At 36.2% G+C, this 25,615-nt stretch overlaps 1 pseudogene; it reads left to right on the plus strand.

Moving 5' to 3' along the window:
- The first annotated feature begins 280 nt into the window (after positions 1–280).
- LOC115990641 lies at positions 281–25,615 on the plus strand (annotated as a pseudogene).

Genomic DNA, 25,615 nt, shown 5'->3' on the forward strand with positions numbered 1-25,615 from the left:
ATAGCATACGAATCATGTCGCCTACCATTGAAAGAAAAAGAGAAAAACTTAGCATCAATACGGAAAGGAATCTTTCTACCCTCATGTTCTGAAACAGTTGGAGAGGTAATAAGGTTTGAAACTGGTTTGGTATCAGTTTTAGAAAGGGAGAAAATGGGTACCAGAGGAGGTGTGGGCATAGAAGGTTTGATAGGCAAGGTGGAAGGTTGTAAAGGGTGTGATGGTAGGCACAAACTAGAAGGGATAGAGGGATGACAAAAGGTGTAAGGTGGTAATCCAAATGGTGGTAGTTGAGGTGGAAAAAGAAAAGGATAGGGAGGGAGGGGAGGAAAATGTGGGACAGCTGGTGGTAGGAAGGGGAAGAGAGAGGGAGTTGGGGGAGGTTGGTGGTGAGGGTGTGGGTGTGGGTGAGGGTGTGGGTGAGTATTTGTAGCAATATTGCTTTTTGGCAAGTATTTGTAGTTTTACTCCGAATTCCAACAACTTTACGACTAAGGTCTTGCACTATCTCAGTATTGGGTCTGTTTTGGAATGTTTCCTCTCGTGAAGTGGATTCGTTGTATTAGTTTAATGCTTCAGAGAATTTACATGGAAATGCGAAAAAGTTTGAATGAATTGTTATGCCTTGCTTATTAGTGAACTTTCCCATGTAGGTAACATATAAAGATAGTGTTGGAAGGCCTGTTGATGAGTTCAGATATTGTTCATCCTTTAGGAATGCCTTTGCTCATGCTTAAAGTTTTTTGTATGTGTCTTTATAGTTATCAGTTCATTACGAGGAGCATAACTACGTGCAGGTATGTGGCAAGTGAGCTGGCAATGGACATCATTCTTATTGTAGGGGATGTAAAATTTTATCTTCATAAGGTACAATATTCTTTGGCTGAGTAATTTAGTATGTAATGAAGATAATTCTTTTCAATGTTTTTGTTTTTATTTTTTTAAATTTTAATTTCTTGCTCCAACACCTGTATCACTGTCCTTGAATTGTGGAATTTTTGATTCATAGAAGGGACACTAGCTACTTATACAGCATGAGTAATCTATTTGCACTGGCTGATCATTATACAAGAATCTGCTACGATTGTTTCTATTTTTAAATTTTCGATCCACTTCCCTTTCCTTCTCTGGAAAAAGTACAAGCTTAGTTAGTTATATATAAAAGCCTCTAAACTAATTCCAACATACGGAGTGACAATGATCTAAGCTAACTCAGAGTTCTCACATTCTTGTGGAGCAAGGCTTAAATTTTAAGTGTGATAAATTGGTTTTGTTTAATGAAAATTCTATATATCTAACCTATTACTGGATAAAGATTATTAAAATAGTATTAGAATCCACTTAGTTGATAATTGCCTGATAATTTAATTATAGTAATCAAATTGAGCTAAAAAGGAATTATAGGCATGGTTATCAAGGCATGGAATCAAAAGGTTTGTTAAGAGGCATTAGTGGGATTACCTTTAGCTCATAATTTTAGAACTTAGCCACTTTGGTCTCTAATTTACAATTCAATTGCACTCATAATAATCCAAGGCCTGTGTTGATGTTTCCAAGGTTGACTGGTCCTATACCTATAACCAAAAGAAGCTTCCAAAGGAAAATGGGAATGATCCAAACTGGAATGGCATTAGAAACTGTCTGGTGCCTGAGGACTGGTGGGTTGAGGATTTGTGTGAACTTGAAATTGATCATTATAAGCGTGTTCTAATGATTATTTAAGCAAAAAGGATAGTTTCTAATGATGTGATTAGAGCAGCCTTAAATTTGTGATAATTTGGGAGTTCTAGTTTCTATTTGATTATGAGCCGATGTGTCCCTTAAATTTGTGATAATTTGGGAGTTCTAGTTTCTATTTGATTATGAGCCGATGTGTCCCTTCAAGAACAAAGAAAAAGAGAAAGTTAGAGACAAAATGGGTAATTAAACATTAAGTGTAGAATGGTATGTTCCTATTATTTCACTTCAAGTCTTAGGTATTTAGAACTGATGGACAAGGTTAAGCTCACTGCGTTTCCAATCTAAAGTTAGGCAGCAAAAATGGCATTACTCAAGTGAGAAGATAAATATTTTCCTTGCTTGGTGCTTTTTAATGTAAATTTCTAAGTTCATGTAGCCAAAATAGGGAGCATTGAATTTGAATTGCCATTGTTTTACATTAAGTGCAGTTGTACAACACTGATTTGACATGTTATGTTTATTTGATTGTGGATGTTGTTTTGTTGAGGCACTCAAAGAAATAACTAGTATGATAGGTGTGAAGTATTGGAGGCTTAACGCTAGTTCTTGCCAAATTGAAATGGTTGGGGTAACACCAGAGACACCCAGGAATGCTGAGAGCAGCATCATTTGTGAATGTAAGAATAATAACACTTTCTGTCATGTCGTAATGATGTATAGTTCCCTCATCTTATTACTAATTACTATTACTGCAATTCTTCTATCTGATGCGTGAGTAATAACACTTTCTGTCATGTCGTAATGATGTATAGTTCCCTCATCTTATTACTAATTACTATTACTGCAATTCTTCTATCTGATGCGTGAGTCTGTCTCCACATGATGGATAAAAGTCTAAAAGCTGCTCATCTATATATTGTTATTGCTAATAATTTTATCATGAAAGTGAAAAAATTTGTTGTGGACCATACATTGTAAATGTAGTCCAGTAAACATTATTTTTAAAAGCAATCTGTTTACATCTCTTAGCATGTTATCGTTGATTTTCTTTTCATGATAGTAGTTGCCAATACTCAATATTTTATTTCTCATGTGTATAGAGTGCTAAATGTAAGATTGTTTTCAAATGCTTCAATTACATGTTTGATGGTAATATTTTGCTGCACTAATTTCTAGCAAAATTCACAAGGTTTGAATAGACATTTTTTTCCAGTTCTTTTCAATTTATGCCTGGCTTCCTCTAATTGTAGTGATTTTGCGTACAACTATCTCAACGGAACAATACCATTGGAATAGGCTTCAACACAATTAACCTCAATGTGATCTTTTGTAAAATTATTTTGATAAAGTTTATATTTATTTGCTCTTATCTTAAATTAACCAGCAAGTAATGCGCAGCTCTGTTTTTTTGAATCGCTTGTCAGGGAAAATTCCAAAGGATTTGGGAAATACTACTACTCTCACATACATGTATGTTTTGAACTTTGGTTTTACTCAATCATGTATATCTTGTACAATGGACATTTATGGTGATTGAAGTATTTGTGAGTGGGATGCATTTGTGAAATGAAGTAGAAAGGCTTTGGTTTCCCTGTTAAATGTATTGTCATGACCTCAAAACCTGTGGAACTTTTCATCCTTTATCTGTTACATATTAGATTTGATATCCCTGCACTCCATAGTGACCTTATGGAGGTATTAATTATGTTTTTTCTATCAAGCTTTTTTAGTAATTTCAATATTTCGTTTTTTTTTATCTTGTTTTTTTCTCCCTTTTCTAACAGGAGCCTTGAAGCAAACCAATTCTCTGGCTTTGTTCCTCCTGAGCTTGGGGATTTGACCAACTTGCAGACTTTGTGAGATGCCTCATTTCTTCATATTGGTGTTCTTTAATTCTTTAATTCTTAAATTTTCTCTTCACTTTTAACACTTTTCTGAAGGATTTCTGTGGTTCATTGCTTCAATGTTGTAATTGCAGGGTGCTCTCCTCCAATAATTTGACAGGGAACTTGCCTATGGGTCTTGCTAGGCTGAGAAACCTAACAGATTTGTGAGAATTTATTATATCTACCTCTTTTTATATATTTGCCTTTCTTTTAAGCTTAAATATCTACCTCTATTTACATGTTTGCCTTTCCCTTAAAGCATAAATATCAATTTTTCCTGATCAAAAATCATTTTATTGCACAATGCAGTAGGATAAATGATAACAACTTCAGAGGAATTATACCTGATTTCATACAGAATTGGAAACTATTGACCAAATTGTGAGATCCTTGTTCTTTTCGAAAAATATCTCAAGTGCTTTGAGTTCTTAATGGTATATAAATCTAAATTCAGCGTATATTCTCATTCAAATTTAAATTCTTGAAGAGAAATGCATGCGAGTGGACTTGAGGGACCCATCCCACCAAATATATCTCTTCTGAATAATTTACTTGAGTTGTGAGTAAAAAACCTTCCCATATCCATCCAGAAGTATGATAGGATGTGAGTTTGATTTTGTATATTAATCAATGGTTTTGGCTTATGGTTTGCATCCTTACAATAGGATTAGTGATGTCAAGGGGCCAAATCAGGATTTTCCTATGTTGAGAAACATGACTGGCATAGGAAGATTGTGTGTTTAGTACTTACATTGTCAAATTATATAAATTTTTTGACTTGATGATGGTTGATTTGATATTCGGTTATGCATTTTAGGGTTTTGAGAAACTGTAAGATTTCTGGGGAGATACCTGCATACATCTGGCAATGAAAAATCTGGAGATGTTGTAAGTAAAGCATGTCAAGTATTGGAGCATGGTTTTTCCTTAGTTTGCAATGTTTAAGTTATCATCATTATAAACATGCAAAGTAAACATGCTTTTGTTTCAATGAACAAGAAAAATGGAGGCCTTTAAAATGAAGATACAAAGTAAGGGTGGATTACTGTTAAGTATTATTTTCACTTATAAAATGTAGACATTGAGCGGATTTTTTGCATTTATTTGATGAATAAAGGTTGGGAAGATGTCAATGTAGATAATTTAATATAAAGATTCAGTGTTCTGAATGTTTATGAGCATTTATAGATTCTAATAGTTGTCATTGTAAATATGCAAATGTTAATTGACACATGCAGCTTTCAATTGGTACTTAGAGAATACATGGCAAAAAGACATAGCAAAAGTTTATACAACGAAGAAAAGTAACATGTGAACATTACAAAATAATGTAAAAAACCTCAAATAAGAAGAAAGATTGTAATGATTTTGAATAATGAGGTAGAAATAAGTTCTAACTCAAACATTATTGGGAACATCATGATTAGCTAATATATGGACACACTTATGTAAACCCCTCTAGATATTTGTATGTATAAAATTGATCAACCATTAGAATCTAGAAACATCAGATACCTATAAGACATGAACAAGTGGCATCAGTTGTTTTCTTATTACTATTGTCTTGTTTTCTTCTATTTTTCGGAAACAGGTTAGTAGATGCATAACATTTTGATAGAATCAGTGCTTGTTTCAAGAGAAAATTAACTACTAGTAGTGTTAACTGAATGATGCCTAATGCCTTGTTAACTACTTTTTCCTTTTTTAAATTACAAATGTTCTACTTTTTGATATACCGACTTGGAAAATTGCCCAAGGATTGATAATGGTTATTCGGTCGCTTTGTGATTATGATAGGGATGTCAGTTTTAAAAAATTGTTTGGGGAACTTCCACCTAGTATAAACTTAGAGCCCCTGAGATTCCTGTAAGTATATTGAAATATGGGCGTATTTACTTGCATATTAAAACTAGTAAGCATTTCATTTTCAAAGTCTGGAGGACTCAGATTTATATAAACACAAGCACCTGAAAAGTGAAATACATGCGTACACAAATGCATGCATGTTGTTCACGATTTCTTATGATTAAACTTGCCTTCTGGTACAGGACCATTTCTCGGTATCCTGCCAAATGCAGGGTTAGATTTTCATATTGGATTTGTTCAGTTGTTTTCGCATTCTAGTATTGGTATAGCATACTAATCTTCCGATGTTGCTTTTGTTAGCTTTTTAAATGGAACTTGCTTAGTGGAATGTGTAAGACTCGGTCTTGAAAGAAGGAAGTAATATGTATCTTTCTTAACTAGGATGCTTTTAAAAATATTGTGAGAAAAGAGAAGTCGCAATCAAGTGGCAATTGTGATGAAACAATTGGATTGATCTGATGAGGCAATTGAGGCTACCAAATCTTTTGTCATCTCTGCCCTTATGATTCTTAAGAATCTCTTGGCACTGTGTTAGTTGAACTCTGCAAGGTAAAACTAAAACCAGTTTTATCCGATAAATAGTTTCTTATATTTTACTTGTCATTCTTTGTCATTTGCTGTTTAGCTAGTTACATATGTTTCATCACCTTAGAAAGGTTAGTTGGGTGAAATACTAGATCTTGTTCCTGTAGAGATGGGAAACATATGATATTGTCACATATGAAAGGTGTTTCTTCCATCCTTTTGAGTATGCTCTCCAGCCTCCTATGTGGTATAAGCCAGAGCACGTCTAATTATATAAAAAGCTGAACTTTGCCAACACTGGTTCATTCCATATTGTTGTGTGAGTTCTAATTATATATATAAAAATAAGGCTGAATATCATATTGTCTGGTTCTATTCACATATGAAAGGCGCTTCTTCTGTCTTTTTGAGTATGCTCTCCAGCCCCCACTGTGGTATAAGCTAGAGCACATAGCTGCAAACAAGCCTAAGGTACCTTTTGGGGTTTTTGAACAGAAGCAATATGATGGACCTCAGTCTTCTGTTATTCCTAGAAACCATGGTTTGTATAAATTCTAAGTTTGAGCCTTTCATGATTTACTTTTGTTCCTCCACAAAAGAGAAAATTTTTTGAAATTGATTCTGTTGTTTTCATTTATGAATTTATTACTGCATTTATTAGATAACATGAACTAGTATCAATTTTTTAGACCCTGGTTTTGCTCATTGAGAAGCCCTTAAACTTTGTAACCGTCTAAATTGTCATTATGGTGAAATAGTATTCTCTTTTTGAACTCTGATTGGTTTGATGGTCCTAATACCTTTATAAGGTTTATATGTCATAAAATTTGGTTGGGTGGGAAGAAGAGCTATTTTGCTTTGCAACTACCTAAAAGGTGGTGGGTATTTGATCTTGATCTAGCACTCCTTGGTAATATTGATGTATACCAATCTTTTCAGAATTAGTAAAGAACAAGGTATTTCTTCTTTTCCTTTTTTGCTATTTTAATACTTATCTGAAAACATCACAAGTGGATGAGATTGGTTTTGCACCAGCAATCTTAGGAGATGGGATGCTTGCTGCATCAGAGTCGTTTCCATGGTCCCCTTGTTTTTTTTTGTTTTGGAAACTGAACTTTCATTCAAGAAGAAAAAATATACAACCAGATCAGAACACACAAGTAAAACCAGAGTAGAACAACAGGACAAAGGCACCAAAATAGACCAAAAACCAGGTTAAGCTAGCTGTAAGCATCTGTGTGAAGAAGGCCAGCTACAAACTCTGGAGCCGTACCAAACCAGCTCTTCAATTCTCCAGACCTCTTGGCATATTGTGCAAGTTCATGGGCTACCTTGTTGCCATTCCTGCTTATGTGCCTAGTCACTGCCATTCGAAATTTTGACATTTCTTGGATAATACCAGCAATAATGTGGCCAGCCACTCCCCTGCAATCTTTGGCTTGTACTGCTTGAATAATCTGCAAAGAGTCTCCTTCCAACATAATATTTTCCAGGCCTAACATATGGGCAGGACAATGCCTTGTTCCATGGCAATGGCTTTAGTTTCCTTAATTGCAAATTTACCAGGTAAGGGCAAGCTAATGGATGCAACCACTTGATTTTCCCAATCCCTAATCACAACACCCACATCAGAATGACGATCCATAGCAGGGATAGCTCCATCCACATTTATGAGGAACCCTTCCGGGGGAGGCTTCCATGCTCTAACCTCATTTTTTTTGTAGCCAATAGGTTGTTTGCATTCTTAATATCTTCAATCATACGAGTTGTTGTCCCGTATACCTGATCTGCTGTTGTTTTACTGGCTTCATACACTAATCGATTTCTGTAATACCATATCCCCCAGGCCACTCCAAACAACTTTTCCAAATCACTTTGAGCCCCTTCACTTATTATGGCTAAAGCCAGGTCTGATATATTACAGCTGCACTCCAAAATTCTTGTTGGACCAGACAGCTTTGGCAAGATCACACTTTAGGATGGCATGCTCCACTGTTTCCACTTCTTTTCTGCAGATGGGGTAGATGGCATCTGTTTGAACTCCTCTCTTATTTAAATTCATCATAGTGGGAATCGCATTCATACATATTTGCCAAGCAAAAATGCGAACTTTTTCTGGGATATTTAAGTGCCACATCTTCTTCCAAAGAGGGGTTCGTATGTCTCCCACTGAAGATTCTCCTTGTGAATTTATTTCACCACTTGCTTGGCTACATAGTAAGCACTTTTCATTGAGAAAATTCCTTTTTTATTGCCCACCCAAATGATGGGGTCTTGCGGTAAGTGGTGACTGATGGGGATGTTGAGAATCATTTCCACCTCAAAAGGGAGGAAGATATTGTCCAACCTATCTTTTCTCTATCTTCTTGTGTCTATGTCTATGAGTGCTGATACCATTGGGCAATCCTCAAAATCTTTTTGCGGGGATATGACCTTGTAGGTTGTAGGGGTTGGCATCCACTTATTGGCCCACTCTCCATCTAGTGCCTTGCTTAAGAACCTCCAAACTTTTGTAGATACTCCTCCATGCATAGGATGGGTTGCTCCCCGAATTGGCACTAAGGACATCACAATTTTGGAAATATTTTGCTTTGTACAACCAGGCCATCAAGGAGGACAGCTCTTCATGCATTCGCCACTCTTGTTTAGAAAGCATAGCAAGATTGAAAGCTTGAAGATCCCTAAATCCCATACCTCCTTCCTTTTTTCTTTGCACATCTTTGACCAGCCCACCTAAGCAATTTTTGATTCTTGCTGCCTTTGCCCCCACCAAAAGTTTTGCATCATTCCTTCAATGTCATCACATAGACCCTTTGGGAGTAGGAAACATCCCATTGTATATGTTGGTACTGCCTAAGCCATGGCCTTTATCAAAATTTATCTGCCTCCAATGGATAACAACTTTTCGTTCCACCTTATCAGCTTCTTCCCTCCCCTCTCCTTTACTTCATTGAAAGCTTGTTTCTTTGACTTGCCAATCATTGAAGGGAGACCCAGATATTTTCTGGGTTGAGCATCTTGCATTTGGCCGAGGCTTTCTTTCATTTCAGCTCTTTTCTCTTCTTCTATATTTCGGCTAGAAAACACAGAGGATTTGTCTATGTTAATTTTCTGGCCTGATGCTTTTTCGTACTTTTGAAGTATATCTAGTAGTTCCATGATTTCTTGCACAATTGCTTTGCAATATAAAATGCTGTCATCGGTGAAGAGGAGATGGATGATAGTAGGCAGTTTTTGCATATGGAAATTCTAGAGTCTTTTGTGCCTAGCTGCTTCCAAAATTAATCCTATGAAGTCTTCTGAAACTAGGAGAAATAAGTATGGGGATATTGGGTCTCCTTGGTGTAAACCCCTTGTAGGGGTTATATAGCCATGGGCAACACCGTTAATAAGCACAAAATAAGTTACAGTAGTAATACAATTCATAATAAGATTTATCCATTTTTCATTAAAACCCATTCTCTCCATGACTTTCTTTAGGAAACTCCATTCTACTCAATCATAGGCCTTGCTCATATCAAGATTTACGGCCATATAACACTCTTTTCCTTCTTTCTTTTTTAAGTAGTGCATGATTTTGAAAGCAACTAGTACATTATTTGTTATAAGACGGCTTGGAACAAAAGTACTTTGGTTTTCTGAAATAATGGTAGAGAGGATTGTAAGACACATTGCACGGACTTATAGGCCGGAATTCACTCATTTTGGATGGGCAATTTGTTTTTGGAATGAGGGAAATACTAGCTTGGTTTAGGGCTGCTACTGATGCATTTGAGTTTAGAACATTTAGCACAGTATTGATTACATCATCTCTAATGACATCCCAATATTTTTGGTAAAAGATAGCAAATATACCGCTAGGGTTTGGGGCTTTTTTTGGATGCATATTTCGGACAGCTTGAATAATTTCCTCCTTTTGAAATTCCTTCGTGAGTTGCTTATTCATCTCTTGAGTGACTTTTCCTGGAACTAGATCAACTACTTCCTCCATTCTGGTTGGAGAAGAGGTAGAGAATAGCTCTTTGAAATATTCTGTTGCTATGCTTGCAATGCCTCCCATACCATGTCTTTGAAATAATCAGCTACTTCTAGGGATGGCAATTTTTGCCCGACCCGCGGATACCCGACCCGATCTGACCATAATGGGTCGGGTTTTATCCAGTCCGATAAAGAATAGGGTCGGGTTTGGGTTTTTAAAAAAAAAACCCGAAGTGGGTCCGGGTTTTGGTAAAAACTTGGCCCGACCCAGGACCGAATAGGGTCGGGTTTGGGTTTTTAAAAAAAAAACCCGAAGTGGGTCTGGGTTTTGGTAAAAACTTGGCCCGACCCCGGACCCGGCCCGACCCGATTATATCCTAATTACTAAAACACCCTTATATATATATATATAGATAAACTTATTCAGTATCCTAACCCTATCTCACTCTCATCACACAGCCGCCACCCAGTGAACCCACTCTCTCTCAAATCTTCAGGCGAGTCCACAGCCACACGGCCACAGCCTTGCCATCGCTGCCCTCAACTCCTCAAGCCGTCACTCTCACCGACCGGCACAGCCACACTCACGGCCTCACTGCCTCACTGCCGCCCCCCTTAATCGCTCCCATTCTCCCTCCCCACTGCGCCTAATATGTTCTTCTCTCTCTTTTTTTTTTGCCATTCTTGTTTGGGTTCGTTAGGATTTGGGACCTTTGGGATCGTTAGGGTTTGGGTTCCTGTTTTTTTTTTATTTTTTTTGAAAATCTGGTTTGGGTTCCTGTTAGGGTTTAGGTTCGTTGCCATTCCTATTTCTCAATGATATGTTCTTCACTCTTTTTTTTGTGATTTCTGTGTTTGTGTTTGTGATTTTGAAAGGGGAAAGTATAAATCTAAAATTTTTGTGTTTGAGTTTGTGTTTGTGTTTGTGATTTTGAAAGGGAAAATAAAAAATCTGAAATTTTTGTGTTTGTGTTTGGGGTTTTGGTAGCTACTCTGGTCCGATTGAAGAACATGATCTTTGGGTTTTTGTTTTTAGGTTTCTGATCTAGGTTGATGAACATGATTTTGGGGTTTTTGTTTTTGGATTTCTGATCTAGATTGATGAACATGATCTTGGCATCTTGGGGTTTATTTTTTGGGTTTCTGATCTAGGTCCGTTTGTGGAGGTTTAGGGCTTTAGGCAAATTTTTTTTTTTTTTTTTTTTTGATTGGGCCACGGATTGGGCCCTGAAGTGGCATGGGCTGGGCAGGGCCCGCGGGGCCCGTGGGACCTAGCGGGGCGAGTTTGGGCCCCGCATAAAAAACCCGTTTATTAAACGGGCTAGGTTCGGATTTTGGGAGCAGACCCGTGGGTCGGGTTCGGATATGGAAAAACCCGACCCGAACCTGACCCGTTGCCATTCCTAGCTACTTCCCCTCCCATGTCTTTGGTTGCACCAAGTGAAATTTGGCCCTTCATACCCCTTGTCTTGGAAACCACAGATATTTATAGCCTCCCTAAAACCCTCCATTTGTTGTTGGGATCTTTCTAGACCTCTTGCTTTCTTTTTTGCCAATAAAATTTTATTGAAATCTCCCAAACATACCCACGACATTTGGTATTGGGAATTGAGCTATCAAAGCAAATTCCATGATCCTCTCCTCAAGCTTGTTCTTGGGTTTCCATAGAACCCTGTCATCCTCCACTTGAATACTGAGATAGGATCCATAACAATTGCATCTATATGTGATTGAGAAGGTTTTAATTTCAACATCCACGTCCTTAATCCACAGTAGAGCCATTCCTCCACTTCTACCTTCACTAGGGATGATTAAGCCATTAGGAAAACCAATTTTTTCTTTTACCTTCACTGTTCTTCTTGTTCCTACTTTCCTCTCCATTAAAAAGACTAATTTGGGATTACTTCGTTGCACCAATCATGCAACACTCGAACTGTCCGGGGTTCCCAATTCCCCGGCTGTTCCAGCTTAAGGTATTCGTGGCTCTTGGTGGTGCTGCCTTGCAGCTACCGCTGTTTGAATAAGACAAAGAGACTCACCTTCTCATATCCTTTTTTGTCTGCCTTCATCTTCTGTTATCTCATCTTCCAATAGCCTATGCTTCGTTCCCACTGCGCTTTCAATAATCTCCATCACTGCTTCAGTGTTTTTTAATTTTCCTCTTGCAAATTTCTTCCATTTACCCTTCTTTGTTTGGGCTTTTTCACCTTCTATGTTAGTGTACATTTCTTCGTTAGGCCCATTTTGTGTTTTCATTGGGCTTGTCAGCTTCTGCTGCTCTTTGTTTTTCTCAGCCCCTTCACCAGTTTGTGGGCCCCATTCATCACTACCAACCAACTCCAAATTGTCTTCAAACACATATGATTCCATTCCTCCTTTCTCAACTCTTCTATCGTGGGTACCCACCCTTTCTTGCCTGGCAGATTTTTCTTTGCTTTTTTGAATTTGAATTTGAGTTGCTTCTTCCAAAAAGCTTCCATCTCCATCAACTGACACGCCAGGTAAGGTTACATCAGGTTTTTTTTTTTTTTTCAAGGAAGTTTTCCACCACCTGGTTTTGCCTCACAGAATCTTGCCTCTGACTTTCCTTTTCCTCAGGTGCTGTACTTTGCCTTGTTTCCCCTGAATCTTGAGGATTAGTGGGGGTCACTGCTGCCTTTGCTGGACCAATTTTTAAGCTTCCCATTTTGTTTCCCCCTTGAGCTCTTAGCCATTCTCCATATTGCTGGGGTTCATTAGTAGGATTTCCCATGGATTGGTAATGTCGCCCATCGTGCCCCATTATCCCACATTAAAAACAGAAAACAGGGAGCCTTTCATATCAGAAATAAACTCAACAGATCTCTCCTTCTGGACTAGCTTTCACCCCACAACGCCTTGCCCCAGTGATTTGTCCAAAGGAATATCTACACGAATCCTCATAAATTTTTCTTGGTCCAAAGACCATGATCTTGAATCTGCCATCAAAAAGTTCCCCATACTATTTCCAATATCTCTTCCGGGTTTTTTCCGACATCATACCTAAAGGAAGACCCCATATCTGTAGCCAGAAGGGAGAATGGTTGAAGTTGATATTATTTGCTGCCATCCCCTTGTTATTGTCTCAATCTTGTTGGGTTGAGTCTGATGCCTATAATCAAATTTTTAGAGATGGGCATGTTACATTGTGTCTGTTACACATGTTGACAAGCACTATATGGAGTGCATATTGGACTTTTGTCATTGTGTCAAGACATGCCTACTGTCACATGTTTGACAAACACATTAACAGATAACTATAGTTGAGGGAAAGTAATGAAACACTTAATCTTGCAACGTGGGTCTAAATATACTTGCTTTGAGATGTCTATATTATTGGTCATCCCCACCCCCCCATTGGGCCCAAAACTTATTAAAAAAGAATGATTACCACCTTTTACCCATGTAGGTTTATATTTTTGAGATGGCAGCTTGTGTCGGACTACTCACCTTTACACTTTTGAAATTAGTGTTAATATGTTAACTGTCATTTAGAAATTTATAAAAGCGTGGACTTACAAAGCCAACTAACACTTACATTACCTTCTTGTGGTTATGAATCAGGATTTGATTTTCATATCTTTCAATGGAAATATTATTAATCAAAATAATCCCCTCCACCAAAGGAGTAACATACTTTGCTTATAAGACTACTAAACCCAAATTTTAGTTGAAGTAGGAAATTCTAATACTAAATAACTTGGGAATTATCCATTATTGAATTACAAAAATACCATTGACTTTAAATAAAATACTAATAAACCCAATTAACCACTGGGATGGGAGGATTTTAGCAAGAATATTCGCTTTGAGGTAGGGGTGGGGGATAGAGTGAAGCTTTGGACAGATCTATGGTGTGGGGATTCTCCATTTCAATTGACTTTTCCGAATGTGTATGGGATGGTCTCCGATAAAGGGGCATCGGTGGCCTCTTCTCTTGAACGGTTGGGGATAGAGGAGCGGAGAAGCTAGGATGTTCATTTTACTCGGAGACCAAATGATTGGGAAATGGGTGGTGTGGATGATTTTCTCCATACCTTGGGCTCAAATCTACCTCCCACTGAGAACGGAGGTCGTATGCGATGGAAGTTGACAAAGAATGGGGACTTTGATATTCGATCGTTCTACAATAAGTTAAGAAGCCCCTTGCCCATTATTTTTCCTTAGAAAGGTGTTTGGAAGGTTAAGGCTCCTCGGCGTGTTTCCTTCTTTGTGTGGACTGCTGTATGGGGTAGGATCCTTACAGATGATAATTTGAGGGGTAGAAGGTTGGATTTTGTCGACTGGTGTATCATGTGCCACAGTAATGGGGAGATAAATAGTGGATCATTTGTTACTACATTGTGGAAAGGTTTATCAATTGTGGACTTTGGTGTTTAGATCCTTTAGGTTCTCTTGGGTCTTGCCAAGATCGGTTGCGGATACTTTTTTTGGTTGGTGGAATTGGCTTGGAAAGCATTTGTCTAGCATTTGGAATTTAGCTCCATTATGCTTGATGTGGTGTCTTTGGAGGGAGTGAAATAGGAGGACGTTTGAGGACATGGATAGTTCGGATGACCAGCTATTGGCCTCCTTTAGTGGCACTTTGTTTGACTGGTCTAGGACGTGGGGACTCACCTCTAGTGATTCTATCCCTATGTTCCTTAGCTCCCTCCTATGTACTTAGTATCTTTCCTTTTCTTTATCTTTACACTCTTTCTTTTCCCTTTGTATTTTTCTCTCTGTCTTATGTTTTTCTGCATGAGGTAGTGTTTTTGAATATAATCTTTATTACCTATCAAAAAAAAAAAAAAAAAAACTACTGGGGCCTCAAATAAAATACAGTTGACAAATGAAAATACAAGACTAGTAAAAGCTCAAGGAATCCTAAAATTCTAAGAACCCCTCTATTGAGAAAGGCGGCAAAGAGGACAAATTATATAAGGACTTCAGAAATGAGCACTTTAGCTTCACCATACTCATTCTTGACCCCTCAAAACACTGGTCATTCTGTTCTCTCCAAAGACACCACATTAGGTACAATGGAACAGCTTGCCAACTCCCTCCTTATTCCTCAATCCAACACCCCCCCCCCCCCCCCCCTTCTCTCTCCTTCCAACATATCCTGAACCAAATTCAGCATCACCCAATTGACTCCAAATATGCAGAAAATCTTATACCATAATTCCTTAGCCATTTCACAATGTAAAAAAAGGTGATTAGCGTTCTCCCCATACTTCTTGCACATGAAGCACCATGCCATTATAACAATGCCCCTCATCCTTAAATTAGTGGCAGTCACAATCTTCCCCAAAGCCACACACCATGAAAAGAAAGCCACCCTTGGTGGGATCCTGGCTTTCCGTATACTTCTCCTCAAAACTCTATCCTAGCTCTTTACCTGGAAACCTTGGTTCTACTAAGGATTCCACACCAACTTATCTAAATTCCCATGCCTGATATTTGCTTGGGAAAGATCCTCCAATAGCTGTGCCACAGATTCCATTTCCCAATCCTGAACTGCGTGAATGACTCCCAATGTCCAAGAGATCTGTCCAGACCTGATCTCTGCATAATCTGCCACTGTATCTCTTGCTATTAAACACAAGTTGGGATACCTCTCCTTGAGCGGAGCCTCCCCCTGCCATAAATCATGCTTAAACCAAACTTTAGTGCCACCTCTGATATCATATCTAATGAACTGTGTGAAGTTGTCCCAACTGCCTCGAATATACTTCCACAATCCCACTCCATACAACCCCCTCACCCAACCTGAACACCAAGATCTTAAAGGGTTGGGAATTCTCAAGTGTATGATACCGTCTTACACAGATTAAAAAAATTCAAATGTATATTTTGTGTCAGTGAATGCAGAGTCTTAGTGTTCTTTGTGTGCAATAAGAAGGTATAATACACATATATAGTGCTCAATAGTTTACAAGTAATATCAACTATCTCTGGCAGCCATTAACAGAAAGTTCTAGCACCAGATACCATTGACCAGCCCAAATGCAATTCAGACTTGTGTACTCAAGCAGTGCTTTTGTTGACATATTATTTACATGTACTTTGTCTTAATGCTTCTTTTTTCTTTTCTTTTTTTCTTTTTCCTTTTAATTCCAGTTCTTCATAAATGCAGAATGGTAGATTTGGTTAGTGCAAAGATTAATTTCAAGTTTGACTTCGGATGTGAAGGTTTCTTTGCAACATTATCTCTTTTGAATTATCAAACATTGTTACTTCAAATACTTCCTTTTGTTATCCAATTTTTTGCTTCCTTTTCTTTTTTCTTTTTTCTTTTTTGGGTGGGGGTGGGGGGAGAGGGATTGATGTCCTGAAATGTTGTCTTTTTCTGTTTCAAAATCAATAAAATAGTATTAATGTTATATCCTGACAAGACATGCCTTTTGGGTTTAAATACTTATGAAATACTAAATGCTAGTATTACTCAGATTCAAACTATCTTTTTGTTTTCATTTTTATAAAAAAAATTAAAGAATTGACGTTATTTTTTTCCAATGCATTGCTGCAGTGATCTTTCATACAATACTTCGCATGGTAAAGCCATGAACAACCAGCTTGTCACGAAAACATGTCAGACTACTTGTATAATAATTTTTTAAATATACTTTTCGGTTTGATATGGTTTTAGTCTGATAGATCTTTCACCTTATATTTTCTTGTTAGGAATTTATAGCTTAACTTGTTTCAAGGCTCTTTAATTGAAGATTATGTGTAAGATGCCCTTCCCTCCTTTTTCATTGATTTATTTTCTCGTTTCTTTAGTTCTGTTATAAGTTTTATAGTTTACCAATGAGAAAGAAGGTTTATGTAAGGTGTAAATTTTCATATACTGTAACACCCGCCTCACTTTAATTTAATTTTAATTGCTTCTAGAGTGAAATTGATGAATTATTTAATTTATTTTGAAGGTGATATTATTTTATATTATGATATCTACAAAGGAAATAAATAAAAGAAGATGTAATGTGAAAGTTATTTTGTGGATTATTCATATTTAACTTTTAGTCTCCTTATTAGTTAAGGAAAAGGATAAGAGATTTCCTGTTTGGATTAGGAGTTTAAGTGTTATTGGAATTCTTTAGAGTTTTAGCCTATCTAAACAACCTTAATATGAGTTTTAGTGGGAATTAAAGTCTTGAAAGCTTATTTAAGTTCTAGTAGGTTTTAATTTCAGCCCTAGTGGAAACAGTTTTAGCGTATAAAGCTGAAAGGTAAAATAGTGTTTAATTTGTAAACGTAGAGAGAGAGAGACTGCAGAAATTACAAGAAACTTTCTGCATCCGTGTGTTCAGGTATGCCTCTCTCACAAAGACCTATGGGTTAATCTATAAAGCTAGTGTAGTATATTAGTCTTGCATGATACAGGTTACTAGGTCCTACGGGTAGAAAAAACTTTGTAAACTTATAGCATCCTTTCTATGTCTTACGGGTAGGAATCTTATTGGATGCCATATAAATGTAATTTGGGATAATATTGATCTATATGCGTAAAATTATTTGTAAGCCAACTTGTACTGGGAGAATTAAATAATATAGAGATCTACATATTCGGCTCATTAGAATTGTTTACTAGGTATTGATTTTGGAGTACTTGATAAAGCAATTGAGTACTAGATTAGCTATAGTTTCAGAATAAGTAGTGAGATACGAATTTTAAGAGTGAAATTTATATTTCGTTGCTGCCTTAGTTTATCCATTCTTATTAAGTCGTCTTGTGCTTATTTAGGTTCTAGTTGATATTGTTTCAGACAGTTGAGGTGAAGCTTGGTTTAACAACTAGAGGTAAGTGGACTTCAGAACATGACGTCTCTCAACTCAAGACGTATATATTCATATATATTTTTGGTAAAAATAAATATATATGTATATATATATATATATATATATATACATTATTGCAAAAGTAAAGTTTCCAAAAACTTATACCATTGTCCATGCTTTATACACATACTTGAATTTTATTATTTCTTGTATATTACTTTGAAACTGTATAAGTTAAGAATGACTCAAAACTATATTTTTGAGAAAGTATTTGTTATATGATATATGATTAATATTGGCAATAGTGTAATAAAGTAAGAATGTTTTCAAACGGTCATCTAGGCAGTCTGCAACCTTTGCCAACACAGGGTTAAGATTTGGTCTTCGGCCGAAGTAGTGTTATTGTGGTGTGGTGCAGTGTTATCGTTTGTTCTTTGGAGCCAGTGTTGCCTCTTTGAGGTTAGTGTTATTGTTCCCCATGGGAATCACCCACCGAATGTTTAGCAGTTTATGTCTTTGTCTGACTAATGTATAATGTTTTCCATATCAAACTACTGTTATATTATTATTGATCTTTATAAGTGGAAAAATTGTTTATCGTTATAATATATTGTTTCTACCTATTTAGTGTAATTTTTACTAACTAAAGTGGTTATTATTTTATTTAATGATTTCAGTGTTATAGTTAAATGTTTTATTCTTGATAGATTTACAAAGTATATTATATTACGGTTAAAACTATTTGTAAATGTTTTGTAAAGCTTATATTTTATCAATGATACTAATGTTTTGTTTTGAAAGACATCCTCATGTTATGTAGTCTCTTATTGGGCTTCTAGCTCACCCCCTTTCTCCACCCTTTCAGATTAGAGCAATGGAATATCTTTTGGTGGTAGATCATTGGAGACATAGATTGAAGACTTCTTTTGGAGCTATGTTAGTTGATGGACTGTTTTAGTATATTTTTTTAGGATAGTGAGTTTGGCATTTGTGGAACTCTTTGAGATTGTATTTGGAGACTTTATTGTTAAAGTTTTTGTTTTATGGATTTCATAGGAAAGATTTTGATTATTTAAAGTTTATTTATGGATATTTAATTACGCTCTGTTCCATTATATTATTGTTGATTATTTTTAAGACAGGTTATGCATCTAAATCCTTGGTATGGGTTTGGGGTGTTACATATACTGAATGGTGTCCATTTTCCTACTAATTTATTCTTTTGTACTCATTCAGCAGCAGAAGGCAAGAACCTCATTGCTCGAAGAATTTCAATTGTCCGCGATGTAAGGATAGGTTTCTGTAGCTCAATCTTCATTAATCTATGAAAATAATGTTAATTTGTCCAAATCCATTTTTGAATTTCTTCTTATGAGAATATATATATATATATATATATTTATATATATATATCAATTATTTCAGCCCGTTAAATGAAAATTACTTACAGAATTTCACATATTCTGTAATGATTTGAGTAATTGAGTTTGAACTTTTGCTTCTTCAATTTTGACATCAAAAGGAGAATATAATGAATCTTTAAAACCCTCATTACTTTTAACTCCACACCCCTTTTGTGAGTTTTGAACCATGGGAAGGTTAGACCATTTTTTACTTATCAGAGTTAACATGGTGTCAGTTTGGAACTGCTTTCAAAATGGATTGGATGTCTGCACATTGCGTCTTTGCTTTAAGCTGTAGGATGAAAAGATTTCACAGGATGCTTGGTGTGGGCAGACGCCTTTTCATCTCTTGTTTTCTGATTTATTTCCATCATTTAGAATAAGTGCAAAAATGGCAAACTATAGGGGCCAGATGGGATTGATATTACATACAAAACAGAGGTTTTTCTAACTTACTAAAGATTGGAATCAGAATCAGTTGAGGTTTCAGTCCATATGCTTCATGATGTTCAAGGCTGCAGTTTTGATTACGACAGATGTTAGAAGCTGGGCCAAAAGTCATCAGATTGAGTTAAATCTGGCTGTAAGTTATTGTTTGTTTTGGGAGTGCGGTTCTTATTTGTATTGTTATGGTGGACAATTTGTTTAAAAAGAGGCAATTTAATATCAGCTGGTGTCATTTGTAAAGAGATTAAGGACAGTATCATTTGTTTTGTATTGTTGTCTGTCCTCCTTTCTCTATCTGGATTAAGTGTGTAATGCCTACATTAGTAATAAAGATTTTGGCAGCTTGAAGATGAGAATTTAGAAGTAGGAGTCAAATGGCATGGTTAGTAGTTCATCTTTTTTTGTTGTGGGGAATTTGGAAGGAGAGGAACAATATGGTATTCATGGCAGTGACTCCAAAAGTACAATCTATCTTCCTTTCTTGATTATGGCGCTTCCCTTGGGTATAATTGAAACATCAAACTAGTGCTTAATATTTTCCTTTCACTCTTTGCTTTTCTGGTGTTTCTCTTGTATACCTTTCGTGCTATAGGGCTACACCCTTTCTACCTAGCATTTCTCTTAATCAGATTTGTAATGCCTAAAAAAATGAAATTGTAAAACTGTTCTAAAAAAATGAAATTGTAAAACTGTACAATATGACTAGAATAGTGTGATTCATTTTCTAAAACCTTGTTCTTGGAGAAAGGAGAAAGGAGAGAATTCCTTGAAATGAAAGTGAATCTATAGTTGTTATGATAGCTTGCTTTGAAGTTGTCATGAATAGCTAGGATCACTGTAAAATATAGCAAAAGTTTGTAAAGTGTGCCCGTGTGTGTGTGCATGCGTGTGTGCCCAGGTATTGATATCTCAGTTCTCATTATACCAATGTGAAATCAATATAGCATCCTGGAAAAAAGAAAAGAAAAGCAGGAGCTGTATAAAATGATGACCTCCGAATTGTTGCATTATAGTTGATATGTAAGCTTGCTTTCTCATATATCGTTTTTCTATATGTATCATGGCAGATTTGAATTGTTTGCATGTTAATTCTGGTGGAAAGGAAGCAACTGTCAAGGAGAATTAAAAGAAAAACGTTGTATATCTTAAAGGAGATGGAGAAGTTGAAGGTGGTGCTGCAAAATACTTAATTAACAGCAACATTTATTGGGGATTTAGTAGCATTGGAGACTTCATGGATGATTACAACTTCCAAAATACACGTTACATTGTACCTCCATCATTATCAAATATCTCTGAATTGTATACAACAGCACATAGATCTATATCACTTATTTCCATTATTGCTTAGAAAATGGGAACTACACTGTAAGTCTCCACTTTGCAGAGATACAGTTTACAAATGAGAAGACATATAACAGTCTCGGGAAGCGTATATTTGATATCTAAATTCAGGTAATTAGTCACAATGATGAATAAATATATCCTTGATGTTGCAGTTTAAGGTTTAAGCAGTCCACTTTGTTGAAGGAAAAATTAGTGTGGAAGGATTTCAGTATTGAAGATGATGCTGGTATTGCTCTGAAGCCAATAATAAAACGCGCATCAAACATTAGTGTGGCAAACAATGTCTTAGTGATCAGATTCTATTGGGCTGGTACAGGAACAATGAGAATTCCTGATAGAGGAGTTTATGGTCCCCTTATAACAGCTGTTTCTGTGGTTTCTGGTGAGTTATTTATGCGATTGTCTCTTTTTTGTCATTTTAAAGATGCTGTGTCTCTGAGGGCCCCTCTAAGGTCACTACTAGTTGATGAGTCCTCAAATCAAGTCCCATGATTTCCAACAGAAATGTAATCTTTTGGTGGAAAAACTAAATTGCAATGTTATTGCTCTGACTGTCCTGTGAAATCGGGATAATTATCTCCAGTTAAAAAGTATTATAGAATATGTTACTTTTGAAATTAGGAGAGTGCAACACTGTGATTCCTTTTTTATTTTTTATTTTATAATTGTTCTATGTGAGTCCCTTGCTTTCAACTGCAGAAGTAGCTGATAATTAATAAGTAGCCCATTGGTTGATTTCAGTTAGATATGTTATGCTTTACTTGGAAATGACTATCTAGGGGTTAGTGGTTTGATATGCCACGTACTGTTGTATATCTCTTCTCTGCCTCAGTTAGAGGTGAACCATTTAGTTTGAATTTTGTGATAAATCAAGAATTTTATAGATTGTCTCAGGTGGTGGGAGGTTTGGTTTGGATTTTAAGATGACTGCTTCAGTTAAAAAACCACCCCATGTGCTTTTTCTACCTAATTCTTTTCTCTGCCTAATTAACAAAAATATATATTTCTTTTTGTTGATGTTTGTGTCTACCTTATTCAATGAACTTGTGGGTGGCCAAGTTTTTGAGTCTTGTTTACTTTTAATCAATTGCTTGTAAGGATGATTTTTGTATGTGCAGATTCCAAATTTTGTTCAAATGTTGGAACCAAGCAAAATGTTTATATCATTGCTGGTGTTGCAGTTGGAGCTTTATTCTTTTTACTCTTTATAGTGGGAATCCTTTGTTGGAAAGGCTGTTTGTGGAGAAAGAAGGGGACAAAAGAGTAGGCTGTTTGGAAAGGCTGATTCTCAAATTAATTTAATTGCCTCTACCTAGTCAACTTTGACAGTAATTATGCAAAAAGAGTAGGCTGTCTTGACTCTTGAACTTCTGCAATTGTGTGTTCAGATATTCAGTTGCTAGGGAATTGTCTGATTCTCAAATTAATCTAATTGCCTCTACTTAGTCAACTTTGACAGAAATTTTGCAAAAAGAATAGGCTGTCTTGACTCTTGAACTTTTGCAATTGTGTTACAGATATTCAATTGCTAGGGAATTGTGTGCAAATAGGCATAGTCTAATTTTGATACATATTATTATAAGTTTGCTAAATAGCAACAGCAGGACTATACTTGGCTTCTAGAATAGTTTCAGTATGTAGTGAAATATCTAAAATATTTTTCTCAAGGCATAGTTTTGTGTTGTTTAATTACACTCATATCCACTTTTGGCATGATAGGTGGATTGGTGACAATACTCTAAAAGATCTCTATCCTAAGCTCTATGTGTGTTTAGCGGTCAAGGATGCTTGTATCTCTGAGGTTTTGTGGATTCCAGAAGGGGGTACTGTTAGAGTGTAGAATTTAAGGTTTTATAGAGTTTTTGAAGATTGGGAGTTGGCTACATCTTTTTCTTTACTTCAGCTTATCCAAACTCGTATTCCTCGGGGTGATAGGAGAGATACTCTTTATTGGCAACTTAAAGGTGATGGTAAGTTTGACACTCGGTCTTACTACCATGCAATTCGGGGTGTTTCGAATTCTTTGTTTCCTTGGAAGGGTGTTTGGAAACCAAAGATTCCTAAGCGCATGGCGTTCTTTTTGTGGACAACTGCACATGGTCGGATCCTCACTTTGGATAATCTAATAATTAAGGGTCGTCCTTTGGCTAATAGGTGTTGTATGTGTTGTTGTGATGGGGAGTCGGTTAACCACCTTCTTCTTCATTGTCCTGTTACCCATTTCCTATGGACTTTTATGCTACAGGCCTTTGGTATTCATTGGGTTATGCCAGGATCGATGGCGGGTTTGGTATCTTGTTGGCATCAGTGGCTTGGGAAGCATTATTCAGACATTTGGAACTTGGTTCTAGGGTGCTTAATGTGGATTGTGTGGTTGGAACGAAATTGTCGATCCTTTGAGGACAAGGAGAAGATGTTGGATGAGTGAAAGGTTTTATGCCATCGTAGTCTTTTGGAGTGGTCTCGTTGTTGGGGTTTTACAGATTGTTCTTCTCTCTCTAAGTTTTTGTCCTCCCTTAGCTTAGTTTCCTGACTACCCTTTGTTTGTTGTGCTGTTTGTTTTTTTAATTTCTTGTTGTTCATCATCGTGAACTTCTTGTTTTTTCATTTTTCTCTCATTTATGCTTTCTAATTACCTATCAAAAAAAAATTACACAGAAGTGGTTTACTATGATAGAGGTTGTTAGAATTATGTTCAAGTGAATAAATTCACAATTTTTTAAAAGTTTAAGCTTTTGAGACAATTTATAATTTTTCATAATATTAAAGCAAGAAGTCAAGTTCAATTCCCACTCTTCCTCCCATTTAAAATGTTAAAAATCTCATGTGTAGGACCCCACTTATTGAGGGGCATTTTGGGTCTATATGAGAGGGATTGTTAGAATTATGGTTAAGTGATTAAATTCACCATTTCCAAATAAATGAAGCCTTTGGAACAATCTATAATTTGTTAGAAATAGAGTTAATTAAAAAAAAAAAAAAAAAAAAAAAATCTTCAAAATTTTGTTGTGTTAAATTGTTAGGTTGGATTTTTCTTTTACTGAATTGAATTCTCAAGTTCTGATTCAAGTAATGATAAGTTTCTGCGCAGTTACACTTAAAATTTACAATTTTAATATACACAAGCATATAATTTTCATATGAGCATATCATCTTTGCTTAGTGTAACTCAAGAAAGTAAATACAAAGAAAACTGACAATTCCTTATCATACTGCTTCGTATGTGCCTCCTTGAACAGATATTAAAGAACTAAATTGCAGACAGGAACTTTTAATTACCTTAAATCAAATAAAAGCTGCCACTAATGATTCCGATTCTGCCAACAAAATTGGAGAAGATGGTTTTGGTCCTGTCTACAAGGTATTACTCTTAAATGGCCGATCCCATTTGAGTATGGATTTTCCTGCTTATCTGATAAGGTTAGGTGCAGGGTCAATTACCTGATGGTACTGTCATAGCAGTTAAGCAGCTCTCACCTAAATCAAAGCAAGGAAATCGTGAATTTTTAAATGAAATAGGCATGGTTTCTCTTTTGCAACACCCAAATCTGGTGAAGCTTTATGGATGTTGTATTGAAAGGGAGCAATTATTGTTGGTCTATGAGTACATGGAAAATAATAACCTAGCCCATGCATTATTTGGTGAGTATTATGTAATCTTGCATAGCACTGAGCTATTATGAAAAAATTATAAGAGATGAAATTCTGTTTATGATTTGAATTTAATTGTATGAAGCAAAAATTTAAGTCAGGTGAGCTTATCTGGCTTCCAGACCATCCTTGGATTCCTTTCTTGATTTTTTGGTTGGTCAGCTCCATTGGATTCGAATTTGAGTTTTCTGGTTATTGGTTTCTTCTTATATTTATGCCTTGCCTTAGCTTTTCTCCATGAAGAATCAAGACTCAATATTGTTCAAAGACATCAAAGCTACTAATGTGTTGCTGGATGGAGACTTCAACCCTAAAATATCCGACTTTGGATTGGCTAAAGTTGAATAAGAGGAGAAGACCCACGTTAGCACCATTGTCAGTTCCCATCTTATTAATGAACTTCTAGTTATATATGTTATAATTTTAATAATTACCATGGATGTTTGGCACCAGAATATGTTTTATGGGGTTATCTGACCTACAAAGTAGATGTTTATAGTTTTGGAGTTGTGGCCTTAGAAGTTCTCAGTGGAAAGAGCTTATATGCCAAGTGACATTTGTGTTTGCCTTTTAGATCTGGTACTTTCTAACTTCATATCCCTGTTTGATTCATTACACATATATCGTTAATGCTTCAATTATTACTTACTAATTGTGTAGCTACTAGCAATATTTGCATGATAGTAATAGGATAATTTATATATTTCAGTCTTGCCGTTTGCAACAAACGGGGAACTTGATGAAGCTAATTGATGAGAGCTTGGGGTCTGAGGTCAACATATAAGAAAATCTGAAATTTTGGTTAAAGTGGCTCTTCTGTGCACAAATGCATCCCCATCATGAAGGCCTATCATGTATCATGTCTGAAGTCGTAAGTATGCTTGAAGGGCGAATGACTGTTCCTATAGTGATGATCTAAGGTTTAAGGCTATGAGAGACCTTCGTCGACAAAGGGAAATCAGAATTTATTTGAGTAGAAACCATTCCCAAAATTCAACAAAAGTCCATAACATTCTCCTCTCCCACTATATCTATCCAAGATTATTTTGA

Source organism: Quercus lobata, chromosome 5, assembly GCF_001633185.2.
Source record: "Quercus lobata isolate SW786 chromosome 5, ValleyOak3.0 Primary Assembly, whole genome shotgun sequence".
Classification (NCBI taxonomy): domain Eukaryota; kingdom Viridiplantae; phylum Streptophyta; class Magnoliopsida; order Fagales; family Fagaceae; genus Quercus; species Quercus lobata.